The 22,420-nt window shown below is 41.1% G+C and overlaps 1 protein-coding gene and 1 long non-coding RNA gene across 7 annotated transcripts in view; one reads left to right on the top strand and one right to left on the bottom strand.

The window, feature by feature from the left end:
• Positions 1-4,098: 4,098 nt before the first annotated feature.
• Positions 4,099-21,169, bottom strand: LOC111771490 (uncharacterized). The gene is made up of 7 exons (XR_011434717.1): positions 20,882-21,169; positions 20,067-20,169; positions 18,947-19,201; positions 13,767-13,860; positions 6,897-8,389; positions 6,047-6,306; positions 4,099-5,552 (listed from the first exon to the last, which is right to left on the bottom strand). It is a non-coding gene; the product is annotated as an uncharacterized lncRNA (long non-coding RNA).
• The window catches only part of GNL3L (G protein nucleolar 3 like), a 32,935-nt gene continuing 31,484 nt past the window's right edge, over positions 20,970-22,420 (top strand). Inside the window, exon 1 of one of the 6 annotated variants that reach the window (XM_001495943.6) lies at positions 20,970-21,393. The gene's annotated coding sequence lies outside the window, so the exon portion shown is untranslated. Of the gene's footprint in view, positions 21,508-22,420 lie in introns of all 6 variants that reach the window. The other 5 variants (XR_011434715.1, XM_070257319.1, XM_014728661.3 and 2 more) reach the window with 5 other exon arrangements.

Genomic DNA, 22,420 nt, shown 5'->3' with positions numbered 1-22,420 from the left:
AATAACCCAGTTCCCAGGATTGTCGCATCGGCCTGGCAACATCAAAACCTTGGATCAGTCCAACTGTCCGCCTTTTCCATACCTGTGCCCAGGCAGCTAAACACTGCTGGAGAAAACTATTCAACCTCACAGATTTGTGCCACTATAAACTCACAGTCTCCAGCTTGTACCAGGCCCTCAGTTCTGACACAGAACTCTGCTGTGTGTCCCTAGGCAGCTCTCTCTCCCATACTCCACAACAGCCATTTCAAACCTCCCTTCTCCTCACACCCCCAACTTCTCCATCTGCCCCCTAACCCTCAGCAGATGACCTCACCTCCTACTTCAGAGAGTAAACATAAGTCATGGAAAAGGAAGTTCTTGACTTCTTGCCACCAAACCTAGAGTCCCTCCCTTGCTCCTTCCCATCAGCATCTAAACACACTCAGTTCTCTTCCATCTAAAAACAAATTACCAGGGGCCGGCTCCGTGGCCGAGTGGTTAAGTTCTCGCGCTCCGCTGCCGTGGCCCAGGTTTCGGATCCTGGGCGCGGACATGGCACCGCTCGTGAGGCCACATTGAGGGGGCGTCCCACATCCCACAACTAGAAGGACCTGCAACTAAGATATACAACTATGTACCGGGGGGTTTGGGAAATAAAGCAGGGGGAAAAAAAAAGATTGGCAACAGTTGTTAGCCCAGGTGCTAATCTTTATAAAACAAACAAACAAACAAACAAACAAACAAAAAACGCTGGGGCTGGCCCCGTGGCCCAGTAGTTAAGTTCGCGGGCTCCGCTGCAGGCGGCCCAGGGTTTCGTTGGTTCGAATCCTGGGTGCGGACATGGCACTGCTCATCAAACCACGCTGAGGCAGCGTCCCACATGCCACAACGAGAAGGACCCACAACGAAGAATACACAACTATGTACCAGGGGGCTTTGGGGAGAAAAAGGAAAAAAATAAAATCTTTGGGAAAAAAATAAAAACAAATTACCAGAAAGTCCCAGAAAGTCTCCCTCTTCAACCACCTCCCCTATCTTCTCTCTAGAAACTTCTCAAAAGTCATCTATACTTAACTGTCTTAATTTTCCCACTTACCACATATCTTTCAACCCACTCCAATCTGCCTCCACTACTTGCCTGATACTGCTCTCTCATCAAGGTCCCCCATGGCCTGTGCCATTAAATCCAATAGACTCTTTTCAGAGGTTATCCTGCTCGACTTCTTGGTAGCATTTGGCACTGGTGACCACTCCCTCCTCCTTAAATCACTTCCATGAATCCATGCTCTCACTTTCCTCCTATTTCCTTAGTAATTCCTTTTTAATTTCCAGGCCCCTCTTGTCCAACCGTTAAAGCTTGGTGCTCTTTGGGGCTTTGGCCTGAGCTCTGTTGTCTCCTCTATATTCTTTCCTTCAATTATCACATTCACCTCCATGGCTTCAATTATTATCCCTTTGCTGACGACTCCCAAATCGATACCTTAAGTCCAGATATTTCTCCTGACCCGTGCATTCAATTAGTTAGTAGACAGCTCTGAGTACCCCAGAAACACCTAAAACCTCAGCTTCTCCCCAACTCAAGCCATCCTCCTCCAAACCTCTTTGTCCCCTCTTTGTACATTAGCGAATGACCCCAGAAACCTGAGCAACAACCCTGACTCTTCCCTCTCCTCTACCCCCATGCAATCACCAAGTCTTGTCATTTTTACCTCCTGAATACCTCTCAAATTTATTTACACAGTCTCTTCATTTCTGCTGCCATTATCCTAGTCAAGGCCAGCATCATTTCTAACCTATGATACTGTCACAGCCTCCCTGTTTCAGTCTTGTTCCCTGGAATCTATTCTCTGCACTGTAGGCAGTGTGATCTTTTGAAAAGGTAAATCAAATTATATCACTCTCATGTTTAGAACCCCTCAAGGAATCCTCATTGGCTCAAAAGGAAACCTGCCTTCCTCAACAGGGAGGGTTAAGCTGGGCCCTTCATGATCTGGCCCCTGCCAGCCTGTCCAGACTCCATGTGAGTCAAAGCTGACATTTTTAGACTGTTCCTTAGTCTCTCTAGCCTCTGAGTCTTTGCATATGCTCTTGCCTCTGTGTGAAACTCTCTCCACATCTCCCCAATTTCACTTCATTTGTTCTTCAGATCTCCACTCATTTGATGAATGTCTTTTGAGCACACACTATGAGCCAGGCACCATGTGAGATACTAGTTATGCAGTAGTGAATAAGACACACACAAACAAGATGGCAGTGAGCAAACTCAGCCCTCAGAATTTACAGTTTGGTGCTGGGGAGGACGTGAAGTAAACACACACAAAATTACAACACATAAACACACATAATTACAAATTGTGATAATACTATAAAGGGACAGAACAGGGTGATAGGAAAGAGCATAACGGGTGGGAGCAATTTAGCCTGAAGGGTTAGGCAAGGCCTGATATTTAAGCTGAGGCATGAAGGAGTGGGAGTTAGCAGATGATGAGTGCAGGCAAAAGTATTCCAGGCAGGGGATACAGCAAGTGGGGAGGCCCTGGGGAGAAAGGGAAAGGGTATACTGCAAGAACTGCAGGAAAGTAAATGTGGCTGGAGCATACTTAGCTGAGGACAAGAGGGCTGGGATATGAGGTCGAAGAGGTAGGCATGAGCCAGATTATGCAGGACTTTATAGGCCATGATAAGGAGAATGGATTTTATTCTACAAGCAATGGAAAGGTATTGAAGCAGTACTTTTAAATGTGGGTCAAACTGCAGAAGGTACTGAAATTAATTTGAGAAAAGAACAGAAAATATCAGAATGTATCATGAGATCATGTAGGAAGAAGGGTAAATATGTTTCAAGAAACTTTTGTTTCAGTTTGTATTATATGAACTGGATCATGATGAAGTAGTAGCTCTTTTGTAGATCCTTCATGTCCCCTAAATGCTGAAATACACTACATCGAAAGGTTTTAAGTTTGGGATTGACATGGTATAGTTAATGTTTTAAAAAGATTACTTTGGCTGCTGTGGATTGAATTACAGGTGGACAAGATTAGGAGCCTACTACAATCAGAGATGATGGTGAGTAGACTAAGGTGGTGGTGGCGGAGATGAAGAGAGGTAGACAGATTTAAGATATTTTTGGAGTTGAAAGGGCTTAGCGTTGTGGCTTGGGGGTGAGAGGGAGAGGGAGAAATCAAGGATGTCTCCCAGGGATCTGGTGATGTGGGGCCAGGTCAGTCATTGAGATGAGGAAGACAGAAAGAATAACGGGTTTTCAGGGGAAGGTCAAGAATTCAGTTCTACATGCCCTTGTGACAGCCAAGTGGAGAAGTCAAGCAGGTAGTGGTATATACATCCTAGGGGAGAGGTCTGGGTTTCACATATAAATGAGTGCCGTCAATATAGAGATGGCATTAAAAGCCATGAGAGAAGAGGTCAGTCTGAAACAGAGAGGATCCTTGACTGAGCTCCAGGGAACTCCAACTTTAGAGGTTGGGTGAAGGAGCAGGAGGGGGCAAAGAGACTGAGAAAGAGGTAAAGAGATAGGGACATAACTAGAGGTGTGTCAGGGATGTTCAAGAGTGCTGAGAAGTCAACTAGGATGAGGACTGAAAAGGGTCCATTAGATACGGCAACATGGGTAGTCACAGTGACCTTGACAGAAGTAGTTTTGGAGGAGTGGTGGGGGTGAATACCAGAATGGATGAAGAGTGAATGGATACACCATTGGTGGGAGTGTAAGTTGATACAACCACTCTAGTAAAAGTTGGACATTTTCTAGTAAAGCTGAATGATGCACATACCCTATGACTTAGCAATTTTAGGTATATATCCCAGAGCAGCAGTTCTCACAGTGTAGTTTGGGGATCCTGGGGGCAGGGGTACGGGTAGAGGGGAGCCAAAATCATATTAGTAAGATGTTATTTGCTTCTTTTACTCACATTCTCTCAAGAATGTAGAGTGGAGTTTTACAGAGGCTACACGACATGTGATATCATAACAGATTGAATGCAGAAGCAGATATGAGAATCCAGCTGTCTTCTATTAAGCTAGACAGTAAAGAGATTCGAAAAAATGTAAAATGATGCCACTCTTCTCACTAAATTCTTTTGTTTTGGAAAATAGTTATTTTTCATAAAGATATTTTATTTCTGTTAAATGTAATGAGTTTATTATTGTTATTTCAAAATTAATATATTTAAGCTTTCTCAGTTATTTCTAATACAGCAAGTATCAATTGATATAACCCACATACATCAAAGCTCTTGGGGTCTGCAGTAGTTTTTAAGAATGTAAAGGAAGTCCTGAGACCAAAAAAGTTTGACAATTGCTCTTCTAGAGAAATCCTTGCACATGTGTACTGGGAGATACTACAAGGATGTTCACCAAAGCCTGTTTGTAACAGCAAGAAACGAAAATAAGAGCATGGAATGAATAAATTGACACATTTATATAATTGAATACTATAACAAAATAACAAATGAATGAACTCTAGCTACATGTATCAACATGGATGAAACTCAGGAAACCTAATGCTGATTCAAAAAAGTCATGAAAGAATACGTTTATATAAAGTTGAAAAACATGCAAAATTACATAATATATGGATACAGTCATGTGTTGTAAAACCATACAGAAAAGCAAGGAATGAAAAATTCAGGACTGTGGTTACCTTAGGGAGGGGAAGGAAATGTGACTGGGGAGGGCTACACAGGGGAATTTTGTTATTCAAAAAATGATCTGTTTAGGGGCTGGCCCCGTGGCCGAGAGGTTAAGTTCACGTGCTCCGCTGCGGCGGCCCAGGGTTTCGCCGGGTAGGATCTTGGGCGCGGACATGGCACCACTCGTCAGGCCACATTGAGGCGGCGTCCCACATGCCACAACTAGAAGGACCTGCAACTAAGATATACAACTATGTACTAGGGGGATTTGGGGAGATAAAGCAGAAAACAAAATTATCTGTTTAAAATTATCTGTTTTAGAAGCTGTGTGACAGGTACACAGATATTTGTTTTATCATTTATTCAAACTGTACAGATATTTATATTCTAAAATTTATAATCTATATCATGAAAAATAAAATTAAAAAAAAACAGGAATAATTGGATCAAATGTTGGTAGGAGTGTAGGTTGTTAGAGGACCCTCCTAGAGGGGAGAGAGAATAGAACACATCCCCCCACCCCGCTGAAGTGGAGCTAGGTGTGGGCAATTCCCTTGAATGGGAAAAGAACCCAGCGAGATAGGGCGATGTTATGAGGAGGGTCAAAGAATGATTTTTTTTTAAGATGGGAGATACTAGACTGTGCTTGTTTGCTGCTAGGAATGATCCAGTAGAGAGGGAAAGGACAAAGAGAAAGGGGATAATGCAAGGGAAAGGAGGGGTTGGGATCGGGGACACCGGGCCTCAGAGCAGAGGAGAGTTCCCTGGGCCCCTTGTTGTAACAGGAAGGAACAAGACAAGTATGGAACACAGATACTGGGCGGTTTAGAGACTCTTTGGTGGGAAGATGAAGGCCCTGTAACAATTCTAGATGTCCAAGGGCTTCTATTTTGTCACTGAAGCATGAGGTGAGGTCATTTTCTACAGAGAGAATAGAAATATTAGTCAGTCTTTCTTAATAGCATGGTTTATAGAAATTTTTTACTATTGATAGTTTAGAAAAGTTTCAGCGGCACAATATTGTACATTTTTAGGACTGCTGTCAAATTTGGGAAAACCTCGGTTTAGTTTCTTTCATGTATGAGCTATGTCAGGGCATTTCACTTTTCTTGTAGAGTGACAGATCTTCAGCCCTCTTTGATTTTCACTGGTTGTTAACCAGGGCCTTGGAAGGGACCTGTGCAAATGAGGGGCCCTGAAGCTTCACTGACTTCTATGTAAACCTGCCTCTGGCCACTTTGAACTACCTCCTCCCCCTCCAGGAAGCCTTCTCTGATTTTTCCAGGCAAAGTTCTCCCACAGGGCTTTATACCTGCCACTCATAGGACTTTTCCCAGTCTCTTTAAGCTAGCCAGGTCAGCCTCCTTCACTAGATGGAGGGCGCTCCAGAGGGTAAGGAGTCAGGACACACTTACCTTGGCTCAGCAGTCCTCCATTAGTCTGTCAGCAAGTCTTCACTGAAGCAGTATGGCACGGTAGTCATATATGTAGGCCTTGGAATCAGACAGACTGGAATTTTTTTTTTGCACCTTGGGAGAGCAGGCAGAACAGGATTCATCCTAATCTTTGGTCCGCGACATGCTTTCACCACTGGTCCAGGCTTCACTCCTAGCTCCTCTGTGTGGCCTTGAACAAGTTACTCATCACTCTGATTCTCAGTTTCCCCATCTGTAAACTGGGGATGATAATAATAATACCTATTACACTAGAGTTGTGAGGACTCGATGACATAATCCATGCAATGCATGCACATTCCCCGGTACCTAGTGTTTAATAAACGGTAGCCCTCCACATGATCGGGACTATGTTGTGGGTGTAGGATACAGTAGCGAATAACAAACACCCAGGCCCTTCCCTCCTGAGCTCACAGTCAAGTGGGCACCACCTAGCCCAGTGCCAGCCCTGAAATACCCGAGAGACTTGTGAATAGTTGTTCAATTAAAATGACTTCATCCTTTTGTCTCTGTTTCTTTCTTATTGTTTACTGTCTCTTCCCTCTAGTTCATCATCACTGTCGCAACCTCTCAGACATCTCCCATCTCTGTCTCTATTTTGCTTTTTCTCATCTTTCTGTTTACATCTCTCTTGCGGTTTCCCTGTCCTGTCTTTAATATTCTCTCTCAATCTCTCTCCCTTTCTTGCTCTTGCTCTCACTCTCTTTATATTGTCTGTGTTGAGGGTCATCTTGTCTCCATCTTGTCACCGTCTAACCCATCTTGGTCTGTGTCTCTGTCCTCACATATATAATATATAATTTTACCTCACCTGTTTCTTAATTTCTTTGTGTTCCAAAATTTCTGTCTTTTCTTTCTCTTTCAATTTCTTTCAGCTCCTTGGCCTCTTTTCTGTCCGCCCTTTGTCTCCACCACTCTGTCCCTATTTCTCTTAGCTCTGGCTGTCTCCCAGTCCTCATCTTTCTATTTGTGTTGCTGCATTCATCTCTCACTGTTCCTCATCTATCTTTCTCTGTTCTCACTTTACTGTTCCCATCTCCGTCTTCATCTTCCCCCTCCAACATTTACATTCTTTGTCTCTGTTTCTCTCTCACACACACACACCTTTATGTTGGTCTTCTTGCCCTTGTTTCCCTATTTGATTCTCTCCTTATCTCTCTATCACCCCTTTTCTATCTCTGTTACCATCTCTCTTGTTGGGTCACTCTGCTCCTGTGCCTGTCTCTTGTCTCCATCTCTCCATCCCTATGTGTGTTTCATCCGTTTGCTATCTTGTCCCCAGCTCCCTGTCCCTCTGTCTCTCTATCACTGGCAGAGTAGTCAAGAGAATGGCCACTGGTGCTAGACTGTTTGGATTCCAATCCTAGTAGTGCCACTGACTTGCTGTGCCTCAGTGTCCTCATCTATAAAGCAGGGCTGATAATAGCACCTGCTTCACAGTGTTACTGTGAGCATTAAATGAGCTAACACATGTACAGCCCGCAGAACCATGCCTCAGACATAACACATACGCAAAAATGTTAGCTTCTACGTCATCAACCTCTTCCTCTTCATCGTCATCACCATTTCTATCTTTATCTCATCTCAGTTACTCCCTCCCTGGCTGTTATTCTCTCTCTGTCCTGTCTTCTATGTAGCTGCCTCTTTGACCCCAATCTGTCTCTGTCCCCATCTCTTTCTCTCCCTGCATTCCCGCCTCGTTTCTGTCAGTATCTCTTTCTCCACCCTACCCACTCCATCTCTCTGTATATCTCTCTGCCCCCATCCTTCTTTGTTTCTTTATCCCCATTTCTGATTCCCATCTTTCAGGCCCTGTTTCTTGGTCTCTGTCTCTATCACTTGTCCTCATCTATCTGTTCCTCTGTCCCCATATCTATCTTTGTTTATTTCCTTAAAAAAATCTCATTCTGTTTCTTTGTCCTCATCTTCCTGTGTCTTCTTCTGGCCTCTCTGGACAATTGAGATTGGAAGTGGTCTGGTAGATAATGTGGAGCTATAAAAGGGTTTAGGAGGAAGAAGTAGGCCTGGCAAGAGACGAGTGGCAGGGTGTGGAATTTCATGGCTCTGCCAAATCTTCCTGAAAGACGTGGCCTCTGAGGTCAAGGTTAGCATAAACCCCCTCAACTCAGTCTCTTGAAGGAAGACAAAGAATGCTGCAGTTATTGGGAGGACCAGGAAGGGGTATTTTTCTGAGTGAAATTCCATCCGGAAGCTGGAATCCAGAGCATTTCCTGTTGTAATGTTTCTTCCAGACTTGGAGAGTCTGAACTTGCCACGTAGCATGTGCACTCCATGCATATATTTCTACAGTGAAACACAAGAGATGCATATAGAATCCCCTGCCCTTAGAGACGGAGACATGTGCAGAGACATAAAGATACAGAATCACGAACCCTCATAGTTGCAGATACTCTGAGACGTGGAAAAGCACACAGAATGAATCCCCCACTGGCACAGATGCAGACGTACACAGGGACATTGAGAGACCCATGGAATTATCCCCTCGCAGCTCCCCTGAGGGATCCATGTGAACAGATATAGAAAAATAGCTACGTGGGGAATCATCCAGCTAATTTCCCTTTGAAAAACTGTTCTCTTTCAGTCTGATATTTTTGTAGAAACATAAACACCTCAGAGCATCATGTATAAACACACACATTCATATACAGTCAAAAATATCCAAAGCAACAGAGAAGCACACATAGCCACTGCTTTGCTAGAAGTGCTACAGTAGCCCAACTCCCTCTGCCCCCAAATGATAAACATACTGCTTCTCCAATGACCCTTGTCTCTGTGAAGGCACCACCAGGTACTCAAGCAAGAAACCTGACTGTTAGGAACTAGACAGAAATAATTGGAAAATCTAGGTAAAATTTTTTCGTAAAAAAATATAAAATGACAAAAATGGGATAGGAAGAAGTAGAAAACTTGAATATACCACTAAGCATTAATGAAATTGAAATGGTAGACAAGGACCACCCTTCCCCCTAAATCCATGCCCAGATGGGTTTACCGGTATATTGTGCCAGACTCTCAAGAATAGTTACTTCTCTTCTTATACAAGCTATTCCAGAAAACAGAAAAAGAGAGAAAGCTGCCCAGCTCATTTTATTAGTTTAGTACAATCTAGTATAATCTTGAAATCTTGATTCTAAACCAGATAAGGACAATAAAATAAAAGAAAATTATAGACTCATTTCACTTATGAATATAGATGCACAAATCTTAAACAAAATATTAGCTAATCAAATCCAACAATATGTTAAAAATACATAGCAATCAAATGGAGTTTATTCTAAGACTGCAAGGAGAATTTATTCAACTCAGAAATTCTATCAATGTAATTTACCACATTAGTAGACTAAAGGAGAATAATCACATAAGGTAGAAAAAGTATGTCACATGCCTACTTATGATGAAAACTCTTAGCAAACTAGGAATAGAAGGCAAATTTCTTAACTTGGTGAAGGATACCAAAACCTTACAGCATATTTTACACAAAATGGAGAAACTAAAGATGCATTTCCTTGAAGATTGAGAATAAAACTAGATACTTTCTCTCACCAACTACTGTTTAACACAGAACTGGAAGTCTTGTTCAATACCATAAAGGGAAAAAAAAGAAAGGATTGGAAGAGAAAACCGATACATTCAACAGACATACTATTTGAATTAAAAAGAGTTCAGCAAGGTTGCCGGGTAGAAAACCACTTATAAAAATCAATAGTATTTGTTTTTTTTGTTCTCCTCCCCAAAGCCCCAGTACATAGCTGTATACTCTAGGTCTAAGTCTTTCTAATTCTTCTATGTGAGCTGCCTCCACAGCATGGCTACTGACAGAAGAGCAGTGTGGTTCTGCACCTGGGAACCAAACCTGGGCTGCTGAAGCAGAGTGCGCAGAACTTTAACCACTAGGCCACCAGGGCTGGCTCTCAATAGTATTTCCTTACATTAGCAACAATTAGAAAAAAGTAACAAAAAACAAGATACTTAAAATTAACCACTAGACCAAAATGTAAACTTTTCTAAATGTTAGGATAACTACAAAAAAAAAAAAAAAATCAAACAAAACAGACTATATAGTAAAATGCTTTTAATATATAAACATTTGGCTAAAAATAAAATTTAAAATAATATGACAATATTAACACCAAACATCTTTTGTATCAATAAATATAAATGGCCTTAGCTCACCTATTTAAAGAAAACCATTTCTCCACTGGGGCACTGAGCAAAACCCAACTCCTGTATTCAAGATAGTCAACTAAAACAAATTGATTCAGAAAGGTTAAAAATACAAGAAAGGGCAAAGGTAAACCAGTCAAATGCAAATAAAGAAAGCAGGGATTGTAGTTTTAATTATCAGACAAGTTAGGAACTCAGAATGAAAGATATTAAGTGACTGTTAAGGTCATGAAAAACAAGGAAAGACTGAGGAACTGTCACTGACTGATGATGACTAAATGCAATGTGGGATCCTGGATTGGGGTCTGGAACAGACAAAGGATAGTAGTCATGTGCCACATAACGACATTTCAGTCAACAACGGACTGCATGAATGACAGTGGTTCCATAAGATTAGTACCATATAGCCTAGATGTGTAGTAGGCTATACCATCTAGTTTTGTGTAAGTACTGTAGGGGAGGAAGAAATTTTCCTCTACCCTTCTAGGTTCTTCTGGCTGGTCTAAGAATTAAATTGACATGAGCAAATTAACAGGAGAAAAACAAAAGTTTAGTAACATGTATACATAGGAGAAACCCAGGAAAACGTAGTAACTGGTCAAAATGGCTGAAGCTCTCACCTAATACCACCCTCAGCTAAAGACAAAAGAAGATGTTGGGATTGGGGAGAGTCAAGGACTTCAAAGGCAGGGAAGCCAATTCACTGGTAGGTGAAAAGCAGCAAACATTTGGAAAACAAGTGTGTGTTTGGCCACACAGAAAGAGAAGAACAACAAAAAAGAAACAGAAGAACACAGAGGGGAGCCCAACAAACAGACTTTTCTAGGCTCCTCTCAGTCTACCACCTAGTTCATGTTATACTAAGGTGGTCGCTTCCTGAGACAGGTTTTTTTTATCTGAATTCTTTTAGGCAGTTAAGGGGGAGGTAACAAGAAAAACTTTCCGAGTCTTTTGTTTCTTAAAAATAATCAGCCTAAAATAATCCTCATGTTAAAGAGACACATTTTGGGGTGGCAAATTTTGTTCCCCTTCAGTACGTTCTACGATGTTCATACAATGACAAAATCACCTAACGATCCATTTCCCAGAACGTATCCCTGTCGTTAAGTGACACATGACTAGTGGAAAAATTGGTGAAACCCAAATTAAGTCTGGAGTTTAGTTCATAGTAATGTACCAATGCTAGTCTCTTAGTTTTGACAAACATAGTCATATAAGATATTAATCTAAGGGGCAACTAGGTGAAGGGTATATGGAAACTCCGCACTATCTTTGCAACTGTTCTATAAATCTAAAATTACTCCAAAATAAAGAGCTTATTACAAAAAGCATTAATTGAGACAAAAAAGGCCACAACTTACAATGAAAATATAAAGTTATGACTAATTTCATACAAAATAACATAGCAACCTTCACAAAGCTGAACTGTTAAGAGATACAAAGAGAAATAGATACTAGATTGAAACACACTCACCTTTTACTCACCTTTTTCATTCTAGGACAGATCAAATGAATGACAAGACTAAAACCATGTTAAGAATATAGAAAACCTATATTCATAATATATAAACAACAAAATCAATATTGGCAAAGAAGAAAATCTCAATAAATTCCAAAAAGTAGAACCAATACAATGTTCTCTGATCACAACTGGATAAAACTAGAAATCAATGTAAAATGAATCTTCCATCTGAATATGTAAAAACTCTCTGTCAAACAATTCTTGGGTCAAAGGAGAAACTCAAACCAAAATTACTGAATTTCTAGACAATAATGATAATGAAAACAGAACCTATGGATACAGATAAAGCAGTGGTCAGAGAGAAGTTCATAGCCTTAAAATACTCACATTAAAAACAAGGGAAAAAATTAAATGAATAAGCATCCGACTCCGAAAGTTAGAGAAAGAAAAACAAAATAAATTTAAGGGGAATAGAAGGAAAGAATTAATGAAGAGAAAAGTTCAAATAAAGGAGTTAGAAACAGATAACAGTAGAACCAACAAATAAATAGATGAGCTGATTCTGTGAAAAGAAATATATAAGCCATTAAGTAACATAATCAAGAAAAAGAGAGAGCACAAATACACAAATTAGGAAATGAAAAGTTGGACACAACCATAGTAAGAGGACATTTTAAACATCATAAAAGACTTCTTCATACAACTCTATGCAAATCATTTTAAAGACCTGGAAGAGGGGCAGGCCCAGTGGCGCAGTGGTTAAGTTCACATGTTCCGCTTCTCGGTGGCCCGAGGTTCGCCGGTTTGGATCCCAGGTATGGACATGGCACTGCTTGGCAAAAGCCATGCTGTGGTAGGCGTCCCACGTATAAAGTAGAGGAAGATGGGCATGGATGTTAGCTCAGGGCCAGTCTTCCTCAGCAAAAAGAGGAGGATTGGCAGTAGTTAGCTCAGGGCTAATCTTCCTCAAAAAAAAAAAGACCTGGAAGAAATGGAAAACATCCTAGGAAAATATAATTTACCAAAACTGACTCTAAAAGAGAAAAGTTCAAATAGACCAATTTCCATGGAAGAAATAGAGAAAGTTATAAAGGCTACTTTCCCCCTAAAGCACCAGACCATGATGCTTTCACAGGGGAAGTCTAGTAACACTAAAAAGCAGATAATTTGAATGCTACTTTTATTTTCCTGAGCCTAAAGAAGGAACACTTTCAAATTCTTGTTATGAAGTGAGTATAACATTGATACCAAGATCTGACAAAGATTCTACAAGAAAAAGAAAATGATATTGACCAACCTTCACTTGTGAATATCAATGCAAAATCCTAAATAAAATATTAGCAAACAGAATCCATGACTGTGTGGGGTTTATTCCAAGAATGCAAGAATCATTCAATATTAGGAAATCCATTGATACAATCTAACATATTATTAAATCTAAGGAGAAAAATCATATCATCATTTTCAGAGACGCCAAAGAATCATTTGACAAAATTCAACACCCATTCTTTATAAAAAAAATTCAATAAAAGGGGAATATATGGTTTCTTCTTTGATATAATTATGTGTGTAAGTATATCTATCTCCCCAAATCCAACAATCCAGCATTTCACTTAGCCAGGAAACACTAGCAGCATTATACGCTAAAATCAGAAACCCGGTAAAGATATCCACTCTCTCCACTACAATTTAACATTGTACTGCAGGTAGCAAGCATTGTAATTAGAAAAGAGAAAGAAATTAGAAGTATCCAATAGGAATGGAGGAGGTATAGCTATTATTATTTATTGATGATAAGATTGTATATCCAAAAAACCCAAGCAAGCCAACAGAAAAACTACAAACAAGAGAACCCAGTAAGGCAGCAGGATATAAAATTAATATATAGAAATCACTCAGTTAGAAGATATATGGAAGAGGGTGTCATTTATTGTAGCAACAAAAAAGAAAAAATACTGTCTTAGTCCGTTGGGGCTGCTATAACAGAATATCATAGACTGGGTGGCTTATAAACAACAGAAATTTATTTCTCACAGTTCTGAAGGCTGGGATGTCCAAGATCAATGCACCCACAGATTTGGTGTCTGATGAGGGTCTGCTTCCTGGTTCACAGACAGCCATCTTCTCCCTGTGTCCTCACGTGATGGAAGGGGCAAGAGAATTCTCTGGGGTCTTTTTTTTTTTTAAAGATTGGCACCTGAGCTCACATCTGTTGCCAATATTTTTTTTTTCCTTCTTCTTCTCCCCAAAGCCTCCCAGTACATAGTTGTATATTTTAGTTGCAGGTCCTCCTAGTTGTGCTGTGAGGGACACCACCTCAGCATAGCTTGATGAGCGGTGCTAGGTCCTCGCCCAGGATTGGAACTGGTGAAATCTTGGGCTGCTGAAGCAGAGTGCGTGAACTTAACCACTCAGCCACAGGGCTGGCCCTTCTGGGGTCTCTTTTACTAGGGCACTATTCCTATTCATGAGGGCTCCACTCTCATGACCTAATCACCTCCCAAAGGTCCCACCTCCAAAAACCATCACACTGGGGATTAGGTTTCAACATATGAATTTGCGGGGGGGGGGGGGGGCACAAACATTAAGTCTACAGAAATACCTAGAAAAAAACTTAACAAGAAATGTCCAAAACCTTCATGAGAAAACATTTATAACACTCTGAAGGAACACATAGAAAGGCATCCCATGTTCTTAAATAGGAAGACTCAAAGTCATAAAAATGTCAAATTAATTTATAAATTTACTATAAGCTCATTAAAAATACTAATATTTTTTCTTTTCTTTTTTTTTGAGGAAGATAGCCCTGAGCTAACATCTGCCAATCCTCCTCTTTTTGCTAAAGAAGACTAGCCCTGAGCTAACATCCATGCCCATCTTCCTCGACTTTTATATGTGGGATGCCTGCCACAGCATGGCCTGATGAGCGGTGTCTTGTCCACACCTGGGATCTGAACTGGCAGACCCCAGGCTGCCAAAGCAGAATGTGCGCACTTAACTGCTGCGCCACCAGGCCAGCCCCCCAAAATACTAATATTTTTTCTTTTTCTGAAAATAGACAAGCTGAATTAAAGTTAAAATGGAAGAATAACAAGCAATCACAGCCAGGATATCTCTGAAAAGGAAGAATAATGATGGGGGACTATTGCCACAATAATCCTTTGTAAAAATCCAAAATGAATATTTATGTACCAAAACTTACAGTCTATGAGTCAGCTGGGAGGTTCTATGATCTGGATCAGGCTCTGCTGATCTCAACTGGGCTACCTCATGTGTCTGTACTAAGTTGGTCACTTGGCTGGAGGTTGGCTGCTATTGGACGCCCTGGCTGGGAGGACCAGGCTCATTTCTACAAGTCTCCTACATCCCTCCAGCATGCTAGCCTGGATATGTTCTGGTCACAGTAGCAGGGGTCTAAGAGAGGAATGAGAAGATGTAAGAGCTTTTTCAAGTCTCTGCTAATACCAAGTTTGCTACTCTTCCATTGGTTAAAACAAGTTATATGGCCAAACTCAGAGTCAGTTTGGGAGGGCACTATTAAAGGGTGTAAATAGAGAGACACATGAAAAATTGGGGTCATTAATGCAACCTACTACAAAACTATGACTCAAAATCAAGAATGCATAAGAGAAAACATAGATAAATTTATTTACATAAAAGTAAAATTTGCTTGGGGAAAAAATCCATTAGCAAAGTTAAAAGAATGCTAAACTGGGAAAAAATATTGACAACTGATGTCATTCACAAAGGTCTGATCTAATTATATAACAAGGTTCTAGAAATCAAGGAAAGGCCAACCCAAGAGAAAAAGAGACGGGATATAAATAGATAATTCAGACATTCACATAAAAATGAACCTTAAACATATGAAAAGATGCTCAACTTCGCTCATGATGAGAAACATAAATGAAAACTACAATGACATATCATTTCTCACCTATCACATTGTCAAAAATCCAAGTCTTTAACAATACACTTTGTTGGTGAGACTGTGGTGAAACAGATAAACTCATACACAGGTGATGAGTGCAAAATGGTACACCTATGGAGGGAAATTTTGGCAATATCTCCCAAAGGTACAAATGTAATTCTTGGAATTTATCCTACATAAATATCTGCATACATATGAAATTTCTATTCATTATGGTACCATTTCTAATACCAAAGGACTAAAAATACCCCAAGCATCCATCAGTAGGGGACTACAGTTGCTAAATAAACTATTGTATACCCACATAATGTAACACTTTGTGGAAGTACTCTATGCTTTTCCATACAGTGACTTTCTATGTACTGGAAACTCTCTAATGCTCTGATATGGAAAGACCTCCAGCATGTATTATTAAGTGAAAAAAGCAACATGCATAGCAGTATATATAGTACGTCACCTCTTGTGTACGAAAGGGGGAGATACAATAGAATATACATTTATATTTGTTTGTATCTGCATAAAGAGACACTGGAAGAATACAAAATAAACTAATAAAACTGGTAACTGTGGGGGTGCTGTATATGGTGGCAACTGGATGGAATGGACAAGAGTAGGTGACACTTCTCAAAGTATAGTTTTTATATAGGTTTGATATTCAAAATGTATAAGTATTATCTATTCAAAAAAATAAAAGTCAAAATAGTAACAAAAACCATAAAGCAACTAGCAATTACATTAGTAAAAACACATAACAATTCTAAAGAGAAAACTTTAAACTCTTAATAAAGAACACAGATAGAAGGTGAACTGAACAAATGATGAGATATTCCATGTTCTTGGATGGGATGAGTCACTATTGTGATGATGTCAACTCCCCTAAATTAATCTATATATTCAGTGCGATCCTACTCAAAATCGCAGCTGGATTTTTGAAGAGCTTGATAAACTCTTTTTAAAATTTATGTGAAGATATAGCTAAGACAACTAAAGAGGAGGGACTTGCCCTATCAGATGTTAAGATACACTGCAAAATATTAAAAAACAAGGAGGTATTAGTACAAGAACTGAAACAGACCTATGTGTGTGTGTTTCATAATATATGACAAAGGTGGAATGGCAAATCAATGAAAAAGGAAGGATTGTTTAGTATCTGATGGTGGGAAATGTGGCTCAATATGTGGAAAAAATAAAATTGTATCACTACCTATCACCACATATGAGAGTGGATTCTAGATAGATTAAAACCTAAAGGTGAAAGGTAAAACTACGAAGTTAATAGAAACAAAGTAGCAGAATATCTTTGTGACCTAGGAGAAGGGAACTACTTTTTAAATAAAACCCCTAAACCAAAAACCATAAAGCAAAAATTTGATGAATTTCGTTGCATTAAAATTAACAATTTCTGTTCAAACAAGACTATCATGGGCAAAGTTAAAACAGAGAGAGACTATTTACAATGTCTGAAACTAACAGGGGACTAATAGCTAGACTATATGAGGAACTCTAGCAAATCAACAGGAAAGATAGAAACCCCAATAGAAAAAATGGGCCAACCATACAAACAAGCAATTTACAGAAGAGGCGAATAACACACACATGAAGAGATGCTCAAAATTTCATTAGTAATCACAGCAATGCAAAGGAAAACAAAATAAGATATTACTTTACACCTCTTAGACTGGGAAAAACTAGAAAGCTGGAAAATGTCAAGTATCAGTGAGGATGTAAGGGTACAGGAATCTTTGTACACTGATGGTAAAACTGTGGACTGGTGTAGCCATCTCAGAGAACTATCTAGCAGTATTTGTGGTCTCCATCAAACTAAGTATATGCACAGTTTATGATGCTATTATTCTGCTCCTGGGCGTATGTTCCAAAATAAATTTTCATACAGGCCAATAAGGAGACAGGCACAAGGATGTTCATCACAGGATTACTTGTGGTATTAGGGAGCTGGAGGTAATCTTGCTGTCCATCATTGAGGGAATATCAGGAAAAATGTAGTGATGGCACACTGTGGTTAGCATGAGCAGGTAGAAGCAATGGATTAGATGTATACACAGCAATATGGATAGATTTTAAAACACAAAGATGAATGAAAAAAGTAAGAAACATAATGAGATATCATTTATATAAAATAAAAATGCACACACACAAAGCATCCTCCATAGTGGGACAACGTGATGTTATGTGCCTCCGAGGTGATACAATACGAAGTAAATGATATCTCCTATGTACTGTTATTGCTAAAAATATTTAATCTGAATCTAATCATGTGGAAAGAGCAAATGAATCCAGAATGTGGGACATTCTACAAGACAACTGGCCTGAACTCTTCAAAAATACCAGTGTCATTTAAAACACACACAGGGGCTGGCCTGTGGCGTAGTGGTTAAGTTCGGTGCATTCTGCTTTGGTGTCCTGGATTCTCAGGTTCAGTTCCTGGGCACGGACCTACACCACTCATCAGCCATGCTGTGGTAGCAACTCACATATAAAGTGGAGGAAGACTGGCACAGATGTTAGCTCAGGGCTAATCTTCCTCAGGGACCCCCCCCATACACACACAAAATATAGGGGTACTAGTCTAGATTTAAAGAAGTTAAAATAATACAACAACCAAATGTAATGCATAAACCTTGATTAGATCCTGGGACCAAAAAATAAGAGGAGGTCTAAAAATATTTTAGGCACAATTGGAAAATATGAATATAGGGTATCTTTGATAGTATTATTGAATTATTGTTAAACTTTCTTAGGTATTATAATGGTATTGTGGTTATGTAGGAGAATGTCCTACAGAATGTCCTAGTAGATGTGTGCTGAAGTATTTAGGGATGAAGTGCTATACTGCCTGCAATTTTCAAATGGTTCATCAAAAAAGAAAATGTATATACACATAAAAAGAGAAGTAGAGCAAATGTGGCAAAACATTAAGGGTATATGGGCTTTCATTGTACTATTCTTTCAACTGTTCTGAATTTTGAAAAATTGAAAAATAAAAATTTGGGGGAAATATATGCACATAAAACAATGGTACATATTTTGAAAGAACACATGTAAACAAAAAGATACTTATAAAACACCTTAGAATGGTTGCTTACAGGAAGGAAATGAGAATGGATAGAACAGATGAAAGTGAATTTAAACAACAAAAAAAACCCCGCTCCCTCAAGTAATACATATTCGCTGAACATGTGGAAAACACAGAAAAGTACAATGAAAAAAACTAAATTCACTGATAATCTCATTTTCTCAGTCAGTAGTTCTCAAAATGTGGTACCTGGACTAGCAGCAGCAGCAGAAGCTTCATCTTCATCATCATCATCATCATCATCATCATCATCACTCGAGCACTTGTTAGAAATGCAAATTCCTGGGCCCTACACCAGACTTACTGAAACACAACTCTGGGCTTGGGGCTCAGCAATTGGTGTTTTAACAAGCCCTCCCAGTGATTCTGATGTTGGTCAAAGTTTGGGTACCACTGATCCAGATTTAACCACCATTAATTTTGTTGTAGATCCTCAAAGTCTTTCTAAAAAAAATTATGAAATATTTCAGGCACACAAATAAGTATAGAGAATAATGTAACACACACCCATGTACCTATACCCAGATAAAATATTAGACAAACAGTTGAAGTCCCCTGTGTATCTCTCTTATTCTGTTCTTTTCTTCCTTCTCAGAGGTAATCACCATTCTGCATTTGGTATTTAATTCCCTAATTTAAAAAATATTGTTTATGTATCTATATAATCTATAAACAACATAGTACATTGTTTTCTAGATTTAAAAAAAAATCTATATAAATGGTCTCATACTTCATGTATCCTTCTACAACTTGTATTTTTTCAGCATTGTGTTTTTGAAATGTATCTTGATTGCTATGTGCAACTCTGTTTCATTTTGTTCTCACTGTTACATTCTGTTGAATGGCTGTACCACTATTTATTTATTCATTCACCTGTTGATGAACTTTTAGAATGGTCATGTTTTTTCCCTATTACAAAAATTTGTGCACATGCCTCCTTGTGCATATGTATAAGAATTTCTCTAGGATTTAAAGTCTAGGGGATATATACATATATATCTCTTAACAGTAGAATTGCTGGGCCATCTTCAACTATTCTGGATACTTCCTGTTTTCCAAAGTAGTAATTCCAATTTTCACTCCTATCAAAGATTTCATTACAATTTTTTCCCTTACAGTTTGTGCACTTGGGACTTTGTTTAAAAAGTCCTTCCTTAGTCCTAGGTCACAAAGATATTCTCCACTTTCTTATGTGGAAATAAGTGGGCATCCACTTTTATTTTTCTCCTTATGGTGAGCCAAATTTCCCAACGCTATCTACTAAAATGTCCATTTCCCATTGATTTGTGGTACAGGCCTATAAACTCACCCATTTAACAAACACTGCTGAAGCCTGCCTTGTACCAGTCTTGCGCTGGGTCTTGTTGTGGGCTGGAAGATATATGGCCCCTTGTGTCAGGGAGTTCACTCTCCTGTGGAGATACAGTCTCATAAATTATTACAGTATTAAGTGACAAGTGTGACAAGGTGTTCTGAGTTTTTAACTCAGCTGGAAGAGTTCACAGAAGTGACAAGAGTTAGGTCCTAAAGAAACAGCAAGAATCTGCTAAGGCAGGAGAAAGGTAAAGGTGGCCAGGGCTGGTTTGGGGTCCAGAGTTTTGTTTCTCTCTAGGGGGAGAGGTTAGAAGCCCTCCATGGATGCAGGGGCAGTGAATCCTGTGTATATAAGGAGTAAGAGTAGGCAGAGGGAGTCATTTTCTGCCTGGATATGCTAGAGGTGGAGGAACAAACCCTCGGGGTAGAGGGGCTCGGCCCCATCCCGAAGTTGGAGGGGCTAGAATTGAATTACCAGGAAGAAGACATTTTCGGACTAATATTTACTGTTTTTAGGGGAAGACCTCATTCTCCAGTGGGGACACGAGCTCCTCGAGATGGTCTCTAAAGAAACCCTTACTCGCCCCAACTCCAAATATATAAATTCATTCCCTTCTGCGGTTGCCGCTCCGGGGCCTGAGGGAAGGGGGGGCGAGGAACGGAGGGGGGCAAACGGGTGGGAGAGGCTTCCAGTTGTTCGGCTCCTGGGCCTGGCCACGGATCTGAGCTTCTGCAGAAAGAGTTGGGAGTGGCTGCCTCAGGGTTGGTCTGGGGCCCTAAAAGCTGAGCAGGTTGTCAGGAATAGCTAACCAAGTCACTTCAGGTGGAGAATACTCAGCAAGACATGTGACCCAGGCGGCCATTTTCTCACACCCTGCCCGACGCCATCTTCCATCGTAAACAAAGACACCGATCTCCACCCTTGTCTGATGCGGTCATGGTGATCGCCTGGTCACTAAGATTCGGGAACATGTAAATTTAGGCCCAGGTACCGGAGACAAGATCTCGGCTTAAGGCCACACCAGTCGACCCGCCGCTCCCCTCTCCACCTTGCCGGTTCCCCGCCTGTCCCCTCCCCGGTCCCGATGCCCCGCCTCCTCCCTCCCTCCAACCCCTCGGCTACTTCCTTAGCTTACCGGGCAGCCTGGAGGCGGGGCCAGCGCGGCTGCGGGGAAGGGACCGGCGGGCGCGAGCCGTCAATCCGAAGCCCCGCCCCTCGAGGCTGGTATCCGGAAGTCGCAGACCGGCGGCGTGAGCGCAGCCTCTGGGCCAACCGTGTTGCTGTGCTATCCTCCCCTCTCAGACACCCGCCGGAAGTGGAGGTAAGAGATGACTCTCCTCTTTTTTTCATGGTGAGCCCTCGCTCAGCCGGCTGCGCGGTACAGGTCGTCTATTTAAGGTGAAACTAGAGGCGCCCTCCACCCTGGAATAGAGAGGTAAAGAGCCCGTTACCTTCCAGGGTAGAAGGGCCCAGATGAGGGGCAGGGATCGCTCCACACGTGGACATGCACCCACATGTACTCTTGCGGGATAGAGGGGCACGGCCCCACCCTGATGCGGGGTCGGTGAGCCGAGGAGTCGAAAGAAAGATTTCTTAGACTCTCAAGATCTGGCAGTAGTGCTCTTTTATTTAGAGAATAGTGTGGAATAGCATGGGGACAGGACCCATGGGCAGGCAGAGCTTCTGCTGCCCCCGCTGGCAGGCGGACAGGGCCCATGGGCAGGCAGAGCAGCTGCTGCTGCCCCCGCTGGCATGGGGACAGGACCCATGGGCAGGCAGAGCTGCTGCGTGGGGACAGGACCCACGGGCAGTCAGAGCTCCTGCTGCTGCCCCGAGTTAAGGGTTAGGGCTAATTTTATAAGGCATGGGTACGTGACTTATTTTTACTGGAGAAAAGAAAAGATGATGTAAAAAGTCATTAAATGATTTCAGTGCAGATGGGGTCTGGTTATTGTGCGGTCATATAACTTTAGATACGAATCTGGCCATATAGATCGGCATGTAGGTGAGGATGCCCTGGGCTTGTCTCCCTGGGGCAGTCCTAATTCATACCATAAAAAAAGTCCACTGGGTCGTATAGTTTGGCATGTAGGCCAGGTCACCTTGGGCTTCTCTAGCTGGGGCAGCCTTAATCCACATCAACCCCATCTAGACAGGTGTAGACCCCCGGACACACTGTGTAGAGTCACAGACCCCCCTTGTGTGGAGGAGCGTCGGGTGCCCTCCTTCCTTCACGATAGTGAGGCTACATTCTGCACTTTCCCTGTGTAGACAGATGTCGACCCACCGAAGGTGTGGCGACATTGACCCTACCTGTATAGAAACATATCCTCCCCACAAGCCTGAAC

The sequence above is a fragment of the Equus caballus genome, chromosome X (assembly GCF_041296265.1).
Source record: "Equus caballus isolate H_3958 breed thoroughbred chromosome X, TB-T2T, whole genome shotgun sequence".
In the NCBI taxonomy this organism is placed as follows: domain Eukaryota; kingdom Metazoa; phylum Chordata; class Mammalia; order Perissodactyla; family Equidae; genus Equus; species Equus caballus.
Note: the sequence above shows the minus strand (reverse complement) of the source record. Positions and strands in the feature narration are given on the sequence as shown.